The 22249-nt window shown below is 39.4% G+C and overlaps 1 long non-coding RNA gene across 1 annotated transcript in view; it reads right to left on the reverse strand.

The window, feature by feature from the left end:
* LOC141749311 (uncharacterized) overlaps nucleotides 1-5633 on the reverse strand; it is a 9656-nt gene extending 4023 nt beyond the window's left edge. The window contains exons 1-3 of the long non-coding RNA XR_012589317.1: nucleotides 5014-5633; nucleotides 4285-4362; nucleotides 1692-1849 (exon numbers count right to left, since the gene is read on the reverse strand). This is a non-coding gene — a long non-coding RNA (uncharacterized LOC141749311). The remainder of the gene's footprint in view (nucleotides 1-1691; nucleotides 1850-4284; nucleotides 4363-5013) is intronic.
* Nucleotides 5634-22249: the final 16616 nt, after the last annotated feature.

Raw genomic sequence — 22249 nt, forward strand, 5'->3', positions numbered from 1 at the left:
ACAGGGAAGATGTCTGCAGGAGAGGAGCTGTGGTGGCAGACAGTAGGAGTGTCATTAACAGAGAAAAGCAGACAGAAATCTGGAGAAATAAACAGAAACAGCATGTTTTGAATGCGAAATAATTCTTCAAGGCTACTCATCAGTAAGACTACAGCTGGAGTACTCTGGCCTGTCTTGGACCCAATATTTCTAAAAAGCTATGCATTAACTGAAGGGAATTCTAAGGAGAACATGCCAAATAGTCACAACTACAGAAAATATGAAGCGTGAGGAAAGCCTGAAAGAACTGAGCTTGGTTCATCTAGAGAAGGACGGGAAGGGAGGTGAAATGCCCTCACACAAGTGAAAGGTTGTTCTGATCTACGTGGCGTTAGCTCTAGCTCTGTCCTCTGTGAGGAGGAAGGCAGTAAAGTGTACTTCTTGCCATCAGCAAGAGGATAATTTCCATGATTAAATTGCAAGGGAAAGGGAAATTTAGGTTAAAGACTAGGAAAAAAAAAAACATCCAGCCTAAAGGCTAGGTAGGTAGTGGAATAAATAATGCAGAGGTCTGTGGAATTTCCATCAGTGGAAGGACAGGTTAAGCAGACACCTGTCAGACACAATTTAAGTCGGTTTATGCTATCTTGAGATAAAAATGATGGAGTGGGTGACTTTGTCAAAACCCTTCTTCCCTTATGCCTGCTTTATATGACTCCATTTTTATTTTTGTCCTGACATCCAGCTTAAGGTTAGACTTAATTAAAATATTTGAAGCCAAATAACACATCTATGATTTTTGCGTTTGTGCTACAAACCATTTCAATTGGCAAAATTGGTGGCTTTTGAGTAGACCATGGTACAGCAACAGATTTCAAATGCATTGGGGAAGAGTCTCCCTGGCTTTTCTTTTACTCTTCATCTGATCACCCCCAGCATGAAATCACCACTGGTGCCTTTGCAATCATACTTCAGTTTCCCAGCGTTTGCAACAATTCCTCCATGATGGCTACAGCCTCTTCAGGAACCCACTTGTGAAATTTATTTCCTCATTTCCTTTGTTCCAAATACTGTATCTTTTTCAAACACTCTTTTCATGGTGATTGTAGTTGAACTACTACTGTTCTTCAAATGTCTTTCTGCACTCAGGCCCCGCTCTAGCTAATATACCATATGCCCTTGAGTTAAATTAAGTCAAAATCCATCAACCCCAGAAGTTTTCACAGGCTTGCATCAGGTCTTTTGAAGTTCTGCACATTTTGCCAACATATTGCTTATAAAGTATACACTAAAAATGGTGACCTTTGGAAATATAACTACATTAATTTCTCTGTTGTGTGGACTAAAGCACTGGGGTTATTTATATAAATTAAAGGATCTACCAGAATCACAGACTTAAGAGTATTTTAAGCTGATGACATACCAGAGACAACAGGTGTAAATGAGACACAGGGAATTATGAGTGATTCTTAGGAGAGGGGATGATCTGATTGCTGAGGGGTTTTTGTCCCCCAAACCCTACAAAATAAGGTGGATGAGATTAAAATTTGTACCTTCTTTTATTCTAGTGTCCAAACCCGACACATGACAGGCAAGGAAATAATCTGTGCTCCACAGGGCTGGTGGGCAGAATAAGCAATATATTTACATATGAGGAAAATAATTCTGATAGGATGGATAGCAAAACATTGGAATAAGTTGACTGGAAATACCTTGTAAGACGTGTCCAATATTCCAGCCTGCAGGAACAGAGCAGATAAATATCTTTTCAGACAGAGCAGAAGTATAGTTGATCCAGTCTGGGGACAGAGGGGACGGGACGCAGATGGAGCACTTCCTCATGCCCATTCTCACTCTCTTATTTTACTCACTGCAGGGATAGGAAGCCATACTTTGTAAGAACTATTGGTTTTTATAAACAAACATAGCTGGAAGTAATGCATTTTAACAGGAGTATTACAAACCTGTGACTCCCCATTTCCATTCAAAGGAAGAAGGCTTTGCTACAGGTTCTGCTTGACTACATAAAATTTTGAACTGGAATGCCTGGAAAACTCAAAACTTTGGGAGAAAGCTGTAAATATTCAGGTTTGAGTGCTTTCATTGAACCAGTATGCAACTAATTCATATTGTATTCAAGCTTCTGGACCATGATTGTCAGGAGTCATTCAGAGAGAATTACTATTAGTTTTTCTCTCAGAAAATTTTCACTCAAGTTACCAGAAAAGTGGTGTCGCCGCACACACATACTGATTTCAATAATAACTGATTTAAGTGAAAAGCAGTTCTATATGCAACATATTTTTAAGGACAATATAGCCCTTGGTTCACAAATCTGAAAGCTAAAGTATTTGTGAGGAGAAATTAATATATGCCACCAAAGACAAGAAGGAAACTTCTCATGCCTGTATTGCTGATGACACTATGAAGGAAATTCCGAGCATAGGCATGGACTCGCCCTGCTACCTTTTCACCCAGATGCAAATCGGTAGACTTTGATGCATTGTAGCTGAGTGAAATTCCATGAGATAAAGGAGGATCAAACAATTTTCCAGTTGTTCCAATTTCAATTTCCTTTCCAATTTTAAAGGCCATGAAAATTTGCCTGTGGAGTGACAGAATCTCTTCATCCTACTATTCACAGCTCATATCTTGCATTGGTACCCTGCCTCCCTGCAGAACCTACCAGCTGGGGCCATCTTCCACCCTTAGTGCTTGACGCCAACAGTGACCCAAAAACGAATTTCAGTGTTTCTGTTGCAGCTTTCCATTATTTTTTTTTTTTTTAATACACCAAACTTTAGGAAGAAATTCAAGAGACATCATGTTTATTTTTAGTGGTAAGAATCAAGGTCCAAGAAAAAATCAACCTCAGTTAAAGGCATTTATCCTCATTTTCTGAACCCAATTCTTGTTTTTTGAGAGCAATAAAGGCTCAGGTATGATCTTGCACTGTTGATTCTGTGGATGTATCTCCAGGTGTAAACACCTGTAGAGTCAGAGCCAAAGATTTCTTTAAATTAGGTGCTCAGTAGCCAACAGATATTTGTTATTATTGTTCATGAAGTCCTGTTCTCATGAGAAAAATACACAGAGGCAACTTTCATATTTCACTTTGTTGAATTCATTTTATGAGTTCTTCAGGCTTAGCAGTGCTTTGTTGTTTTTTGTGGATTTTTTTTTAAGATTATATTTTCATCCAATTGTCCTTCTATAGATTTACAGTAAAAACAACTAAGGACACTTTGTACCTAACCCTTTCATAAAAAGTGATTGAAAAGTTCAGCTGAATATGCTCAGTGCGTTTTTTCTGCTTGTCATCTTTCACAGATTCACTTCTTTCCATTCCATCTAAAAATATTGTTTTGTTTAAGAAGAAAAAAAACCCTATCCTTGTGACAATTTGCATAATATGTTAATGCTGATATGCATCTAGACATCTGGATGGCATTTTAATATCTCATTCTCATTCAAACAACTAGAAACCACACAGATGGTAGAAACAATTTTAAGAGCATTGTTGTAAACAAATAAGGCAGCCAGGAAATCAAACACGCTCTAAGATAGGCTTTGGAGCCGCCACTGCTTTCTGTGTAAGAATATGCATATGACATGTTTTGACTGCAAGAGAGAGCAGCCTTCTTCAGTTTCAGATAAACTAAGAGGTAAATGCAGAATTTCTAATTGAGATTGGGGATCATTTTTTGGGAAACTCCTTTCCCCTGCCCAGCATAGCTGGCACCACAGATTATACTCAGCACTTGTGAGTCTAAATTATTTGAGGCTCAAGATGCCACTGGGCAGACTGTGTGTTTTATCTTATTTTCAATTAGCAAAAGAAATATGAAATATGATTGCTTCAGGAAGAAGACATGTAAATTCTGTTTTCATACTTTACATAATAATGTAACTTCTAGTAGTTGTTTGCTCCTGTTGTTAAAATTTCATCTACGTGAAGTTGTACAGGACTCAATAATCCCCTGCAGTCCTCTTTAATCTGCATCTTGTTTGTACCTCTTTATAGGTATGTAATCTTTCAGAACTAGAGCAACTACTGCAAGCTCTGATTTTCGGATGTCTGCTCAATATGCTTGTGTAAGAGCTATACAACAGCCTTTTCTGTAGGTGGAGCTGATGTCTCAGCAGATACTGCAAATTGATGTATCTCTCTGGATTGCATTAAAATTACTCACTCTTATCTTTATCAAATAACACCATAAACTGATTATTTTTTCTTTCACTATAGGTGCTCTTGGACCTCTTAGCAGTTAAGGCTACAGATCCCACACAATGAATTTCACTGACCTTATAGAAGTTTTCAGGAATTCAGCTGTACTCAGTGAAGTGAATAATACAAAACTCCAGGATTTTCTCCTTCATCTCCTGTAACATGGGTAAAAAGTTACTGTTTAAATTCTATCCCTTCACTATGTAACTATAAGTAAATGAAAATATTACGAAAGTTATTGAATTTTACATTACAAAACTAAGCATCTAAGCCTCTATCCTCTACTGGTAACCCAAGGAACATTTCAGGTAGTGAACACCAACAGGTTATTTGGAAAACCAGTTAAAAATTTGTGCCTGATTCCATCTAGTTAATTGAAGACCATGGGACTCTCCTGAATTCAAGAGAATGGAATGAGAAGTTCATGGAAAGCTGGTGGGTAACCACCTCAGAAAATAGTTTATCAAGGGAACTTGTGAAAATAGTAGTTCCTAAAAAATTTCTACTTTTCCTCCCATCTCAAAAGTGTGGATTTGCATATGGTAAATGCTAAGGAGGGAATGGAAGACAACTCACAGAAATGAAGACAAAGCTAATGGAAATTCAACATAAAAAAAGGAATTTTTTTTAATTCCTGAAACCCAGGAATAAAAACAATACTGCAGCACAACACAACCCGACAGGAGCCTTTCAGAGTGATCACTGAATAAATCAACCTTCCTTCACGACTGCGACCTGCTCCCAGGCTGATGACCATTCCCGTTAACCTGTGTGTGGTGCCTGCTACTGGATAATATTCTTCTTACCCATAGATGTTTCTCTCAGGCTCCATCTTTTGCACTTTTCCTTTCTTTAAGAACCCTTTTGCACCGAAGGTTGGTTGCCTTGACCAAGCTGTGAGCCTGGAAGGCACAGTGGATTGAAGACTGTCACCGTGTTTGGCATCAGGAGCTCTTGGCAGGTGAACTGGAGGTGTCAGGAGTTGGAATCTGGGCCAGGAAGTCTTCTGCAGCCTAACGCAGCTATGAAAACTTCATGTGCCACGTTTTAAGTTTGCCTTAAAAAAAAAAAAAAAAAAAGAAAATCAATAAAACTTTAATCCTAAGCATGCTTACTTTGACAAATTTAGTTAGTGTCTGGCAGAAAAGGGAGGGTAAAAATAGTCATTTAATTTTTAGTCTGCAAATTGTAAGATTGCAAACAGCATTTGCTCTCAAAGATGATTCTTTGCTTTGTTCACACAGCTGGATTTTTGTGATGTCTGGTACATGCTTAAAGAAAATCACGATCTAATTGTTCATACTTCAAGGAGCTATTGTGGCAACTAGAATGGATGGAAAAAACATTAATAACAAATGATGCAAGCGCCTCCCTCTGATCACAGAGTGCTGGAAAGTAGGAAAATGATTAAATTATGAAAGGGATAGTCAGAAAGCAAGAGACAGACACGTTAGAAGCACAGATTTATTCTTTGTTCTTAGGCAGATGGGGCTGATGCATTCTCTCACCAGGCTTAACAGGTTGGTAGAGGAGGAGACAGCTCCAGCAACCAGAGTGCTTGGCTGAGGGGTCATGGTCGGTGTCATGAAGCTTCAGGACATGCATCCACCTTTCCTTCTCTGCGAATTGCACTTTCCACCCACCTTAGTTTTACACCAGCGTGCATTAGTGAAGCAGGTCAGAGAATCCAAAGTTACTTTTGAAGTCCATCATTTTTCCAAATATCAATCTTCCTGCGTCTCAGAAAACACAACAAGCAGGCATTTTTATAGGATTGCAAGAGCTTTTGGTGAAAGGTTTTCATAAAATATGTATGAATTCATTGTACATATGCAATAAAAAAAGAACAGATATATCACAGAGGATCATATTTTTGTGTCATCTTTGGTGAGAAAATATAGATCAATCGATTCTAAACTCTTGTTTTGCCAGTACAGAAGCAGTACAAAAAGCACTGAGGTAACTGATGTTGACACCACAGGAAGAGTTATTATCTAACGAGTTTTTTCTACTCAGATCTGTAACTTAGACAATCCCATATTGAAAGAAATTCATTTTGTGTCTACTATTCTTTATCAACTTATGAAGAACAGAAAAGGTGTTCCAAGTCAGTTATTTAAACCATAGAAACATTAAAGCACTTCAACTGAAAATTTATAAGAACTTTTATGTAAAGAGTATGATGTCTTGTTCCTTAAACCTGCTTCCAAAATGAATGCCTTTTTAAAAAAATTGAAATTTCTCCAAAACAATGTAGCTGGTCATTCAGGCTGCATGGTTAAATTTGAGGATTTGAAAGCAACTGAAAATAGAGTATTAAATCAGCTAGTATTGATCTGCATTATGAGTATAATCCTCCCTGTTTGAATACGTGGAGAAGAGGAATCACAGTGTCTGATGATAACTTAAATCTGTTATCATTAATTTGTGCAGTCATAGTTAGGTAGCAGAAAATCAGCTGGTAAACTGAAGGATCATGACAGCCCATATTTTAAAGAATTTTTTAAAATATTGTGAAGAACGTCAATTCCTTAATTTCTGTAAAGAAACCATCATTGCAGGTATGTACACAATAGCATTAGACGGAGAAATTAAAATTTCTTACCAGCGTTATGACAGTGATTTCAAAAGCTACGTTATTAAAAAAAGAGGCGTAATAAAAAGGGATGACACTCCTTTCAAATTGTTCCAGGATTTAGTTATTTACCTTAATCAATTACAAAAAAAGGTAGGATTGTCTCCTCCATTTGCACGCCTAGAATAGCTCTTTTGGAATTGCTCCAATACTCTGTGTAATTTTAGGCTTAGGACAGCTGCTCACTCGAGTCAAGCTGATAAAATTTCACAAAAAATACATCACTCTGTTTGCAGAACTAGATGGAGGCAAAGAAGTATCAAAACGCTTGATTTATCTCAATACCTCGCAGCAAAGCTACCCCTGCTCTCAGAAATACTAAGGTGTATGGTACCATGGAAAGTCTTTGACTGTAACAATACGCCAAGAGAAAAAATGGAAATGAAAGGGAAGAAAGGCACTTTCCCTGATGGGATTCAGTTGTGTTGTTGACTCTCTCTCTCCAGGATCCCACCTCCCAGCCGTCCTAAAGCAAATGACATGCAAAATGGTCTATGTTGCTACACTACAGCTGTATGTGTCAGTCTAGCAATCAGCTGTGGAGTCCTAAGGATGGGGTTATTTAAGCTCTAAATCAGGTTTATTTGGGAAATGGCTTACTTCTAGTACCGTGTCTGTGCCATTTGTGGAAAAGTCGTCTGTACGATCCTGCCTCCCACCAGCTGGTCTTCTGTTGGTCTTCAGACGTACATGTCTGTATGTCTGCCATGGAGCAGCCACCTGCGATGCATTCACAGATCAATTTACTGTCAAGTGGTTTGGAGTGATTCTGTGCTCAGTTTGAGATGGAGTTGCCCTAAGTAGCTGAATTTCAATGCCTGTTTCCTACAGTTGTACTTACAGTAAATTAAGCCATTTCAAAGGGTTTTCATTTAGACACTGGCAAGTGTTTCTGTACTTAATGTTGTTTTGATTGAGATCTGCTCTATAGGACTTCTGTGTAGCTCTTGGTCCTGCTTGCAAGCAGATGATGAAGCAGAGATTTCTATAGCATATCCTAGTTCGGTAAAAAGCCAATTGCAGACATCAGAAGTGAGCCAGGGTGATTTCCAAGTCACCCCTTCAATTCAGGATCAGCCCTGGCACAACCAGACTCATCTCACTTGTGCTTTGGTGGGAGCCCTTGCTCAGATAACCCCTTTGTATCTCTCTCAAGATTGGTTTTGTTTTCAAAGCCAAAGATAACAACACTTCCCTACCGATGTGCTTTCCACGTATTATTAGATTTCATTGCTGGTATAGCTTTCCTTTTTACAGACAAGTTGACCAACCCTGGCACCTTAACGGGCAGAAAAGATAGATGCAGGCAAAGCCCTTGAACTCCAGGAAAAGGGAATCTCATTCTGCTAATGCTCAGTAATTCCTCTTTCTTTTGTCTTGCAGACCATGTGGCAGGAGACCTGCTGCTTCTTTCTCCTCTAACACCTTGTCTTATTGAAACTCCCCTCCTCTGTTGATCACCATGCAAAATAGGTTGTGTCCTTAAAACGATATCAACTAAGCAAACTCCTCCTGAAAGAACAGGGAACATTCCTCAGCAATTTGTGTGAAAAGTGTCTCATCCATGTGGATGAAACTCCGTCTGAACGGAGTGAGGAAATGCTTTGTATATATGTGTGCATTATGTATGTATGTACAGTACTTGTAATCTAATTGGTACTTCTTAATTTTCTTGGCTGCTTTTTGTTTAGCAAGATCAGTTTTGTCCTCCTTCTTTGGGAGGTGGATATCTTAATCATAACATTTATAAAAACCATTCATATCTTCTTATATTTTATGAGATCTGAGGTATCTAGTAAATTTCTAGAAACCTCTTTTTTCTCCCAACCTAACAGAAGATAGGACTGCATTAGATTAGGTGAAATTTAAATGCATTAGCTGTTAGCCAAAGTGAATTTTCATATAAATTAATATTGTTATTGTATTTTAATAAAGCAATAGCATTTATGGAATTATGTAGATATCAATCACTTGGAGGTGTCTTGGAACAATTATTGACTTCATGCATCATCTGCTTCTTCACTTCAGAATTTGTTGCACTCTTCATAAATACCATATATCAGCGAGCCATAAAACACATTTTAAATGCCTTCTAGCCCATCACAGACACTGTTGTTAGAAAAAGCCCCCTGAGCCGATGACATCCTAATATGTGACTATGTAATTAAAATTTTGACATATGCAAAGAGTTGTAAAATAGATAAAAGAGTATGTATTGTAAATAGAAGTTTAAAGGCTCTGAGCAGATGGTTCGTTTGTGAAAGAGGTACGGGGAGCGCCAAGAAATGACAAACAGATGGCTTAGGTGTGAAGGACAGGCAGAGAAATCTGGAAGAGTTGAGGATGCAATGGACGGCTCTGGATTTTTGCACACACTAAGCGAATCACGAGGCTTGAATAGAAGGTTAAACATTTTACATTTTTCTATTTGCATTTATATAAATGTGTCAGTGGAAAACGTCCAGCAATAAAGCCTGATAATAACACTCAAGACAAGTCATGCTTCATAGGCTTTAGGGAGACAAGGTCTGTTCAAACTGCAGATATCACTTGAACAATAACACAGGCACTTCTATCCTAAGTAATATGCGTGGGCTGAGTTGTCTTAATTCAAACAGAAATATTCAAAAGTGTAGCAAAACCATATTGCCAATATTTACAGGTGCCTGAAAAATAGTTTCAGTAATGTACTAAATGAACTACCGTTTGCCAGCTGCTGCTCCTTGCTCACTGTTGTCTTAGCAGTATGCTGAGTGAATTCACTGCAAATTTAGGTGATTAGACACCAAAATCAAGTCTAAAAAGGCATCTCATTTGGCCAGAAAGGTCAGGTCGAATGTTGCTTCTATTTTTGAAGCGATGGCAAGTCTTAAATCATGACCAGATTAAAATTATGACACTGTTAAATCCATCCTTGGGTCTAATTTTCTGTTACATTTTTGCTCTCTCGTATTTGTCAGACTGCAGGCAAGCTCAAAATATACATCACCAGCTACAAAACAGAACAATTTCTGCACACAAACGGGCAAGAATCACTTTTAGTAATCAAAATGAAATTTCCCAAGAACTGTGATGATGCCAGGATTTTGAGAGTGCTCTTTGATCAGATTCTGTATGAAAACTTGATCAATGTAGTAAAGGGGGGATATTTTTGAACCCTTTTGCAGAAGTCAGTTTTGTCAGCAGGGATTCATTCTGAAAATGGTAACTGAAGCCAAGAAAACCTTAGGCACAGTCAAATAAACGTCCCCATTTTATAGCAACGGCTAATGCCCAACTGAGAAAATAGAAACTTAAAAGCATCACAAAATGATCCTCTCTGTAGCTTTGGGAAAACTTGACTGAACAGATTTTTCAAAGCTATGGAGAAAGATTTCAGGGATTACTCTGGAGAAAAAATCAAAGCAAGATAGAGACCTCAAATCCTTGTGGAAATTGTGCTCTGCCCACCTTGCCTGGACTGAAAATCTCACCACAGCAAGTTAGCCTAGCACATTGTATTAGTATACCTTCGTATTCACTGATGGCCATGTATTCTGAAGTGCTTAAAGCTACTTTAAAGGCACTACATGTTTTTAAAAAATCTATCTTTTACAGGGCTGAGAGGAAAAAAATATACCTACCCAGTACAGACTAATAAAAGGCCACCATCCTTCTGCAGATAGTTACAGAGATGTAAAAGTCTTCCAAAATAGCTTCATTTTGTAAATTCTGTAATAAATATTTATATTTATTCTTTTTGCTTACCACAAAAGGCTATTTACATTTGAAACAGCATTTCTGTTTATGAAAAGTGAACTTCGGCAAAGCAGTTGTTACATGGGAACCTTTTTTAGATCTCCCTAAAGTTTACCTTGCAACTTTTTAACTTGCAAAAAACCCTAACACAATCATTACTTTTGCATCGCATGGTTTCTTGCATAATAGTACTGGAAATGGAATTGGTAGCTGTGTGCCGTGTAGATACTACGGTAGTGGGGGAACACTGGAGTGCTAATAAAAAGCCTGTTCTTTGCTGACTGCTGCTGCACTGTATAAAAGCTGGGCATTGTTTATTACAACTGTTTGAAAGACTAGCAGAATATGGTTCCTCCAAGAATCAAACCGGAGTTTCACTACAGTGTCCCGTAGTAAATATTATTTGAAAACAACAACTACCTTTGCTTGTCTTTGAGGAGTTCCCATAAACCGGTTAAAGCTAATTCTGGCTTTCTGCCTTTCAAAGCCGCACGAGTTATTCCAAGTCTGACCTGCGGAGCAATCTGCCTTGCAAGGTACATGTACCTTTTAGGTTTTATCTATTTTTTGAACTTCATCTGCATTTATTTTGCTTCCTGGATAATCTCTTTAACCCCTGACAAACTTCTCTTCCTCAGCAATCTTGTTCTTCTGTATACGTCTCTCTGCCTAGTTAATTTTGTCTCTGCATTTCTCAGGCGTGCCAAACAGTAGCTAGCATCCTCCCAGCTGCCACTTCTCCTTACGGTGACAATCCCTTCTCCTGCCGGCTTCTTCTTGATTTTCCTACTCAAAACATCTCTATTGCTTTGCTCTCCGTTCCTCTTGTACTCCAGTTTGCTATCATGCAGCATAATTCTCATCATCGATCCATACTTTTTCCTAGGATGTTGGTAAATTTATCTTCTTTTTGCCTGGAGAGGAGCTGCGTGTTTGAGCTATATGTTATTCTCAGAAGGATGAACTGATTTGACCTCCTCTTCTTTTTTTTTTGTTAAGAGAGGGGCTGTTACTTGTGATGTTTTTTTATCTCACTCCTGTATTCTAGGCTATCCTGGTTCTTCTCCTTGATTTCTTTTATCTGCTAGGTATCGCACCATACCAGCTGTCCAAAGGAGATGAATTTTAGTAGGGCTGTTTGTGCTATGACAGCTAAGGTTGTGTCATATTACAAATGACATCCTTCAAAAGTTTCTAGTAGCCATAAACATTTGCTCTAAAACTGTGGGGGGGATTTTGCTAAGGATATTATTTTTATGTTTATAAATCCAGATGTGATTTATATAAATAATTACAAATAATGTGCAAATAAAATACATTGATATATTCTAAATGCCTAATAGAAACAATAAAAGCATATAATAAATATGTATATAACTACAGATTACTATTATTTCAGTGGGGGGATTGCTCCTGTGTAAAAATGTTATTTGAATAACAAACAGCATACCTACTTTGGGATATGTATTTTTCAATAAATGTAAAGCATAGAAATTGTATTTAGATATAAACACTCCTGAAAAGTAAAACAAAAGCTCACCTCTGCCTAGTGTCTAGATGTTTCTGAACTTCCACAAATACCATAGAGCAATACGTGCTCCCTGGGTGAAGCGCGGAGAAGGCACAGGCATTCCTCAAGACAAATATAAGATGGCTGATGCCACATCGTAAGATTGAGAATCAAAGAAAAGGATTAAAGCAAACCCACTCAGAGCACAATACAGGAATTAAAAAGTAATTGAAATGAGCGATAGATCCTCTTTCTCCCTTCTAGTCAGTACGTTTGTGAGGACATCAATGCTTCAACCATTTGTTTAGCTTGTTTACTAGGACTAAATATTGAGGTTTCTAATATAGGAGGGAATTAAGAGTTGCAGAGCTGCCTTCTCTCCCCATGAGGGCTGTTCGTAGGATGCACGGCAGGAGTGCAGCCCCTGCACACCTCAGCACGGGGGGAACTGCTGGGAGTGGGAGGTGGCTCTGCCACGCCGGCACCGGGACAAGTCCCTGCCAGGCACCGCGCGGGTGCATGGCGAGAGGAAGGCAGATCCAAGGAGGAGAGAAAAAAGAAACTTTCCTATGGATGACTGACAGTCATAATCTTTTCTCTCCCCTTCTATCAGGGCTATGGTAAAATCACGGTAAATTTTATTTTGTTCTGTCTCCTCTCTGAGGATAAAAATCTTAAGCTCATTCTAGTGAGGAGGGCTGTGCCCTCATTTACGCTGAAGTCAATGATTTCTTCAGATGACTCCAGATTTACAGTGCCCTGAGCGAGAGAAGAATTTGACCCATAATTTTTTTTTAAAATAGTTATGTTTTTTTGCACAGTCTTCCTCCTGAAGACTCACTTTACTCAGCCATCAATATTCACACTTTAAAGGCTTATTTCCATCAAGTTCCATCAATGACCTTTAGAAATTGGTCCCTTCAAATAAGAAAAAAGACCTCAATTACAACAACATCTGCCTCCATCTAGCACTTTATTTGCCTTAGAGAAGGGATGGAATGATGATTAAGTTAATGGATAGGTCATTTTCATTCTTCACATTTACCATGTAAGTGGCTCCATGAATCACCATCTATCTGGAGCCCAATCATGGAAGGCAGTGGCAAAACATCCATTGACTTCCACAAGCTCTTTTCCTGCACACCTCAGAGAGGGGAAGTGGAGTACTGGCATTAATCAACCTTTACAACCTATACGATAACATATTTGTCTTTTCTTAGGGCTGGAAAATAAACACTACTGTCCTCAGGCTCCCGTTTCTCTAAAATCTCCATTGGCCACCTCAGCTTTTTCTACTGGTGCTCCATTAGGCAGCAGCACAGCCTTACGTGGCCACTTGCAAGCAGTAAGCTGACAATTTTGCTCCCTTAGCTGAGATAAAACAGAGTGAAACGACAGCAGAAGAGAATAATTTCTCTACCAACTTATTCCTTTTTACTAGTCCGATGCAAATATATGACCAAAGTGATATGGGCAGTGATGGAGTGAGACATTACAGCGTCCCAGTCCATGCACATGTCACACCGCAAAACATCGCACAACCCTGCTTGAAGGGACAGAAAATTGTTGTGTGTGTGGACTGCTGATGCCAACCACAGCAGTGAACGGCCTAAGCAGAGAGGATGTGTACGTAATGTAAGAGAAAGATATGTTTAAGACCTAGAAAGAGACAAAAACTGAACAGTTTAGGATCTGGGGAGGAACTTGGCCTCAGCAGGGAGACAGCCACACAGCCAGAGGGTGAGCCCCAGTGCGTCACCACCACAGCAGCTTACCTCCTCCTGGGTCTTCTGAACAAACAGCCCGCACACCGACCGCCTCGTTCATCCCTCCAACTATATCCGTATCTTTGCAGAGTTGCGAGGATCTTCCTCGAAGGATTCAATTCTCCAACCTTACTCAGCTTTACTGGTCTGTTCTTGGACTTCCCCAACATAATGCTGTGAAATTCCCTGTGTATACATACACATTTGTATGTGAACATATGCATATGTAAATATGTGTGTATATATATACACATACACACATACAGGTTGAGACTGAAAACACAGATTGAATCAAAACCACTACATTTTAAAAGGGAACAGACGCTTTTAGCAAACGAAGGTTAAAGACATCAGGTTGACAGTGAAAAAGAAAATAGGCCCCTACTAGTACATTAAAAAGCAAATAAAACATCAGTATGCACATTACCATTGAGATTTGTTTTCTGAAACATCATGTATTAAAAAAGAGGGAGGAAGCAGAACAACTTGTTGTAGTGCTGGAGATGACACTGAAACTTTAAAAGACTGAGAGTTCACCACAACAAATCGAACCAGGCGGGAAGCAAACACACACAAAGCACAGCTCGCTTCGGAGCAGAAATGCATTACAGTGAGAGGCTGTTTGACCATTCCATTTGTTGACAAAGTTATAAAAATCACAACCATTAGACTGAGCAAGCAGTCGAGATTTACAAGAAAAGGAACAGTAACATGAAAAAAAATAGAGATGGAGTTTTTTATTTGAACTGACAAATTACATTTGTTATTCAATTCAAACACTATAACCATCAACCGGCTTAACACCAGAAGGAGCTTTGAAAGATGAGATATAAAAAGAACTTAAACACAAGGCTGGAAAGAACAATACAATCAGCATAAGTGCGATAAAAAGCAGCCCAGAAAGTTGTATTCTGAAAAACTCCGTGGCCTGTAGAGAAGACACAAATTGGGCTAAAGTTGGTGACTTCAGTGTAAGCAGGGGCTGGACGGCAAGGCAGGCGACAGCAGCGTTTTACCCTTAGAAAATGCCAAAGGGAAGAAGCTGCACAGAGCGTGGGCATTTGGTTACCAGCACAAAATCACTTGTGTCACAAAGCGAAGAGAGAGACACATAAAATAAAGCGCCCCTACGATGAACACGCTGCCTGCGCCGCGGGACCAACAGCAGTAACATCCTCAACACAGAAATACAGAAGCTGCATAATTTAGCTACATGTAAATGCATACTCAGAAAAATGCCCTTTCATCCTTACATGAGTGTGCGCACACGCATAGGTATATATATGCATTTTTCTAATAGCGGAGATTTTCCGTGTGTCTTCTGATAGTACAGAATGCCAAAATAATTCAGTAGCATGTCAGAATGTATCAGCCATAAAAAGCAACGCATCTGGGGATGTGATAATGTAAACAATCCTAAGCAAAATTTTATTTCTACAGAGAATCTTTCTGTTTAAAACTGCTTTTCCTTAACCTTCAAGGATATGGCATCTAATCGTCTGAAGATAACATATATCAATTCTAAGCCACATTTACGAATTTCACTCAAAAGCGAGGACTCCTCTGAGTTATTAAACCATTAAAGGCCTCTGTCACTTTTCATGTCAAGGTTAATAATCAAATGATTAAAACAGTTAAAGTTAAAACTGCAGCAGTAAAAATGCAACATTGTCACTCATTTTATGAGAGTCAAGAACAATCCTACATATTTTTTGATACGAAAACTGCGTCAAACAGTTTGCAACTATCAGGTAGCTGCTGGAAAAGGAACTTAAAACAGTGTTCACAATGCTATCAAAGGGAAGTTGTTTGATTCTACTTTCCAGTAAGGAAATCTGTCTTGCATTTCATTTAAATATATTAACAATCCTTCATCGTTTTAATTTACCTGAGTTTGTTCAGATTAGGAGTCTGAATGTGCTTCCAATATCAGAAGTGCCTCATCAAGAGCAATGATGCATTTGCACTGCTCGATTTGCAGCTGCTTTGGTCCTGACAAACTTGGAAGCCAGGTAGTACAATGGCTCTGAGCAAAACATACGGGACATAAGATTAATTTTTTTACTTACAGGCTTGCCAGCACGCAGGGAGAGTGCTAGCGAATAGTAATTGCACAGGGGAGAGTGCTTGCGGAAGAATCCCTGTAAAGGCCCGTGGCCCGAGGCGATGTTAACTCCAGCGTGGGACCCACCCTGCTGTGAAATCCCCGGTGTGGTGGGCCATGTCACCGGCCAGGGAAGAAGCCTCCAGGATGGAGCACCCCAACGTCATGGGAAGGTGAAAACAGAGAAATCTGACTTCCCTTTGACTTCTGTGGGGCTGCAACTCCAGGCTTGGGGTTTTTGTAGACACCCATGGCCTCAAGTACATCTAAGAGCTACGATTTACCAAATCTGTCTTGGAGCAGTCTAGAAAAGCATCCCTCATTTTGGGCTAATCTCCGCCTGGCATTTTCTGTCTCCCTCCATGTTTTGTGGAGGGTGACCGCCAGGTATTTGTAACTCAGTCAAGTAATGCTAATTCAGTAACGATCACTACTGCTTCAACTTGTTACATTCTGGATTTGGGCATCCTTAATTAGTTTCCTCGTTGAAACTAATAGAATTATTCATGTGCTTATATGTGCGTTTGAGCACTTTGCTGTTTAAAAACTTATTTTTAAAAAGCTAACCAACAGCTGCAGTTAATGTTACATGAAAAATTTTAATCTAAGTCACATTTTCAGTATTTCTTAACCTTCTGACTTTCTGCAGTTGAATTTGAATCATCCAGACATGGCTTCTTTAAGTGTAAGCTATTCTGGAGAAACTTGACCAAATAATGTGGATTATTCTACAATTATATGTAAAAAATATATATATGTGTTTGCAAGTTATTTCTAATAAGCAGCGAAAAGCTGAAATTTGCTGTAGAAACGTTTGCTATAGAAACATTTTCCTGGAGGAGAAATGTGTTGAAATTCCTTCAAGAAATCTTGCTGACAACTTCACTAAATTCTATTGCTGTTTCTATTTTGGGATAGTTTGTGAAGGATTTATCTGGTTTGCGAAAAGCTAAAAGATGGTATTGTACATTGTATGATGATACAATGAATTCAGCCTTCGTGTTACCTTTCGGACTTGTGCACTACAGCAATCTTTCAGTTTTATGATTGGATGCTGTGTATCAAATGTACAACGCTGCAGATTTCTCACATCTTTGGTTAGCTGTGTTGCTCTTCAACATTGCTACGACACCCAGCTGCTGAGTTCTACTGTGATACAAAAACCCACAAACGTGCAGGAAATAATAGGACCTCCAGCCAAGTGACCAAAAAAACAACAGTGGCTTTCTCATTTAGGTCATAGGAGTAAATCATATGAAAACTATTTATCAAAACCATACGTAGCTGAACAAAAAGCAGAGCAAAACTATTCCAATAGCTGTGTACCCAGTCACTTGAGTTGTGTTTAGAGAAATCCAAATGAAAAAAAGCATGTCCTTGAATGACAACTAGGCTTCAGTGCACACCAAAATAAAATTATAATTAATGTAACCAGTATCTGTAATTCGCCACAGCAAAATATGACTGTTTGTTAATAAACTGCATCACTTGCAATGTGCTTCCATATAAGAAAAATAAGCTCCCTTAATTAAGGTTCAGAAAACAAGAAAGAAATAGGAAAGATAAAGCCCATTGCTCAAAATCTAACTTCTAACTTCCATTTGAAGTAGATAATATGCATGTAGACATGGCAGCATTTGTGTGATAATTTGCCAGAAACAACGTACTAGAATTAACTTCTCATTCTATTAGTTTGCTATTGCTGAACATAGCAATACAACGTTGTAAAAGTCACTCCCTCGATGTATATTGTTTCTTTATAGTAAAATGCCATGATTTAGTATTTTTATTTCCCATCACCTGTTTTTTTTCTCTGGAGGACTAGCTGATTAGGCTCACTTCAGGCAGTTTGAACTGAAAGAGAGAAACAGCTAAAACAAGCTAGGAAAAAACACTACAGGAGCTATTTTGCTCTCTCCGTAATTTGAAAGAGCTCTTCAGCCACTGTGCTGTTAAATTCCACCGGGTTCTGCTGGAAGAAAGAGAACGCTGCAGGCAAGGCGCTGAGGAATTAACTTGGGTTTTTTTCAGCTGCGTCTCTCTCCTTTTTGGAAAATATTTTTAGATTAAATCCTTGTTGTGGCCTAAAATAAATCTCATACTTGAAATACATAACAGCAAATCTTGTTTACTCTATGTGGTAGTGAGAAGTCTTTCTCAGGCATCATGAGAAAATGGGATTCCACTTGTATGGCAAGATGAGGATTGAAGATGATGCTACTGGAGCAAGGGGACATGGTGTCTTCTTACTGTCCGACACACTGGTTACCCTCTGTGCTGGCAAGGGCAGCTCAGGAAGAGGGGATCTCAGGCCAAACCAGTCTCGAAGACCTGCCAATCACACTATACACATTTCAGGGCCATGCCCGGAAAGCTCCACCCTGCAGTGGTTGGAATGTATAGGCGTGCTGCTGGAGCACATCTGCCAGAAGAAACCCAGTTGTGGATACTTTGAGATGGGAATCAAAGCGCAGTAAGGGGACACAACCAGGAGGTGTGTTTCAAAAGGGCGCTCCTTCCTGCGCTGAACAAAACCACTCATTTTTTAGCTCACGCTTTGAGCAACCTGGTCTAGTGGGAGGTGTCCCTGCCCATGGCAGGGAGGTTGGAAATAGATGATCTTTAAGGTCCCTTCCAACTCTAACCATTCTATGATTCTATGATTCTAATGCAGATGTGCTCGTTTTGGTTAAGTCAGGGCAGAATAACAACATAGTAAATGATCCAGTTGTTCAGATGTGATGGGGCAGTGGCAGCAGAAAGAGGTCTGCTGAACAGTTCTTTACTTTCCCATGAAGTGATAGTTTCACGAGACCAAAAAAACCCAAACACACAAACAAAACAAAAAAAGTGACACCTATAAAGAAAAAGTTGCAGTAGCTTTGCAAGTTCTCCAGTTGAGACTGGTGGGAATCAGCTGACTCTTCATGTGGTGGGCCTGGGCTGCAGACCAGTTTAGGATGGGCTTGGGGTGGAGCTACAATGTCCCCTCCCTGCGTCTGCAGAAGCCTTGAACCAACTGCCACAAAGAAGAGTTAAAGATCCACATGCCACGATTTTTAGTAGCATCCGAGCACCTTACTGCTTTGCAATAATACACGCTGACACCCTGTTGTTACAACCTTGCGTTTGTGTGAGGCTGTGGAAGAGAAAATCATCTAAGTTATTTCAATTTCTTCACTCAGAAAACAAATGATAGCTAAACAGAACAAACGCAACTCTTCCTCCCAAACCCTCCAAAATAAAGCAATGGTAGGGATAAAATCTTCTTGTTATCTATTATAATTCAGAATAATTACATTTATTATTGGCTTATTTTAATCATCTTTGGACACACTAGAATAGTATTTTTCTTTCAAATTCAACAGAACATAGAGTTTTAGATTACTTATATTTATGAAAGGAATTATATGATGTGATGTGCCAGCAGGAGACAGGATATGCCAACCCAGGAGATCTTTTCCCACTTCTATTTCTTTTTCAGTGTTCCTGTGTTTCTACTTAGGAGGCTGGTATAATGAAAGTGGTACTCATAATATGCAATATATTTTTCCAGATTACTTTAATAGTGCCAAAAAGATAACCAGTGAATAATCATAATAAAATATATGTAAAGGGGATCACAAATCTCACTGATGCAGAACAGGAAGAATTTATTTTCAAAGTGTTGCTAATGACTTTCTGCCTGCCCCTTTGAAAATTGCTTTGAGCTTAGTACTATCCCTTGGAAATCCAATTCATAAATTCACAAGCAGCATGAAATTCCAGTAGGAAATAAAACACTTTTATTCAAATGTATTACAGCATGTTAATGCTGTTTCTTAGAACATAAACTGCAGTAAACACTGCTCTGAAATACAAACAAGGAGTGACCTTACTTTGTGGTTTTGAAAAGTTTCTGGGTTAAAAGCCAAAGCTCAGCACACAGACAGATCGCAGATTATGAAAAAATGGATCCAGATGATTTTCTGTGGCTAATGCAATCAAAGAGAAGGCAGCGCTGCTGTGAGCGGCGCATCCCTTCCCTGCGTCGAGGAATCGGTACAGGGAGCTGCTGCGTTGGGGAGCTGCAGGGACCGGCGCGATGCTTCCCAACCCACTGCCAAAACAAGCAATATGCAGCGAGCAGGTGCTGCAGACTGGTGCTTTGGCAACAGTGCTGTGTCATTCAGCAGCTGCTGATAAGTGATAATTTTTCATGGGAGCTATCTCAGAAGCATTTCTCCAAGTGGCTGGTTCTCATGACCGCCTCTGCTCTCATTTTACTCCGAGTGCTCCTCTTAAGCACACTCAACTGATCTGCTCTGCCTGGAGGGTGATAGAAAGTTGCTGAATTTCTAAATATTGCCACTAAACACATACTGGTTTGTAACAGGACTCTGGAAAAAACTGATAGTCTCCTTATATCATACTCTCCACAGCTCTGCTGAATACTTTCCACTCAATGCAGATGGAAAAGGCTTCTCATACAACCCATCGTTGCCAGTGCGTATTTGGCTGCCTCGTGTCAAGAGTGGCTCACTCCCTTTTCCTCTTCACTTTTTTAAGGGAAAGCAACCAATATCCATAGAGAATTGTAAAAGGAAGCAATAGTGCTATCTAAGACAGAAAAAACCAGGCAGCTCAGAACTTCCTTAGCAACTAATGGGTGCGAAGGGCCTAAAGGGTGCCCAGGGTCTGGGAGCTCCCATCTGCATCACAAGAGGCGCGTGACTGCTTGGGGACTCTGCTGAGCGCTCGTGTGAAACCACTGGTGACACCACAACGGAGTGAAATGGCACCTCTTTGGAAAAAAAAAAAAAAAAAAAAAAGACATTCTTGATTACAAATCAGAGTAATTACCTTTGAAAAAAGAAAAGATTAATTAACTGCAGCTCCTGTAGGTCCTGGGGAATGGGAGGTTGTCAAGCCCAGTCCAGTTCTTGAGACAAGAAGTGAAAGATCAGCCACCTGGAACGGCACCACCAGGGAAGGCTCCGGAGCAGCCGACGTGGCTTTCGTGGGAAACCTCACGTCTCTCTTATCTTCTGCAATTTTCTCAAAATATTAAACAGTAAATGAAAGTGACCTCTGCTGAACATCAGACTTATGCAAACTTTTTCAATAACCAACAAAATCACCCCTGCATAGCTGACTTTTAATTACAATTTAATATTTTCTAATAATTGTGTTAAGTGCCTATAAAACAAGAAAGGGCAACTTCATCGACTAGGATGACTGAATTACTGTAAAGACAGAAAGACTAAAAGAAAGGAGGAAATATCAAGAATTGGCTAATTTGGGATCAATGCTCAAAAAATCTATATTTATCTATAACCTCTATCTTGATGTCTCTGTAGATTTATGATGTATCTCTGTGTGTTGACTTATAAGAAAGGTTGTTAAAGTTGCCTATGTTTCTAAACAAACATTTTTGTAAGTAAAAAAAGTCTTGCTGAGTTATAACCTTTCGTCTTACAATTTAAGGATCTATGTTTTATAGAGCAAATGGGTGATGAGCAAATGAGCGTATCTGTCTCCTGGGCTCAGGTCTCATGTGCTCACTCGATGCAAAGTGTCTGTAGCGACTCAGATCATCCTCCCTTTCAGTCCCTGCGCTTCTACCTGAGGCCAACAGGCTACGACCCATTCCCATACTTCTCTTCCCTCTGGGATAACCTGCAGCCAAACAGCCTCTTTAAAATATTATTTATTTTAACAAAAAAGCATTGTCGAGAAAATCTGTTTCAAAAAAAGCAATACGGAGCTAAATTTCCCTTCAGACCCCACTCATAGGATTTGGGAAAGGTCAGTTCCTTCAGGGTTTTCCACAAGCCTCCACCAGCTGGAGTTGCAAAGTTCCCCTGGCCCCAGCCCTGGACTTCTTAACCCTTTCGTCTTCAGCTCCAAGGTCCCAGGCTGGGTAAAACACAACTGTCACTCAAGAGACAAAAGAAGCAAAATCTTCAACATAAACTGCACGAGCCCTTGCCTGCCAAGAAAGAACCTAGACATTCCTATTCCAGTTTGATGGCAATACACCAATTTTTCTATTTTCCACTTTACTCTTTCTTAAAACTCAAGGACTTCAGGGATCATGATGAATAACGACCACTGTGCTGCATTTGACTAATGGCCTTTCTCAATAACAATGTTGTACTTTGGTATTCTTGCATTGTAGCCTCTGAAGAGTTTAGTGCATTATTAATATCAGTTCCAGTTCTGTCATTTCAGGCTTAAAGCAGCTGAAGCTGTCTTCATATTTGAAAATCAGGTGCTAAGACAATCACGACTATCTCATTGCTTAAAA

Source organism: Larus michahellis, chromosome 10, assembly GCF_964199755.1.
Source record: "Larus michahellis chromosome 10, bLarMic1.1, whole genome shotgun sequence".
In the NCBI taxonomy this organism is placed as follows: Eukaryota; Metazoa; Chordata; class Aves; order Charadriiformes; family Laridae; genus Larus; species Larus michahellis.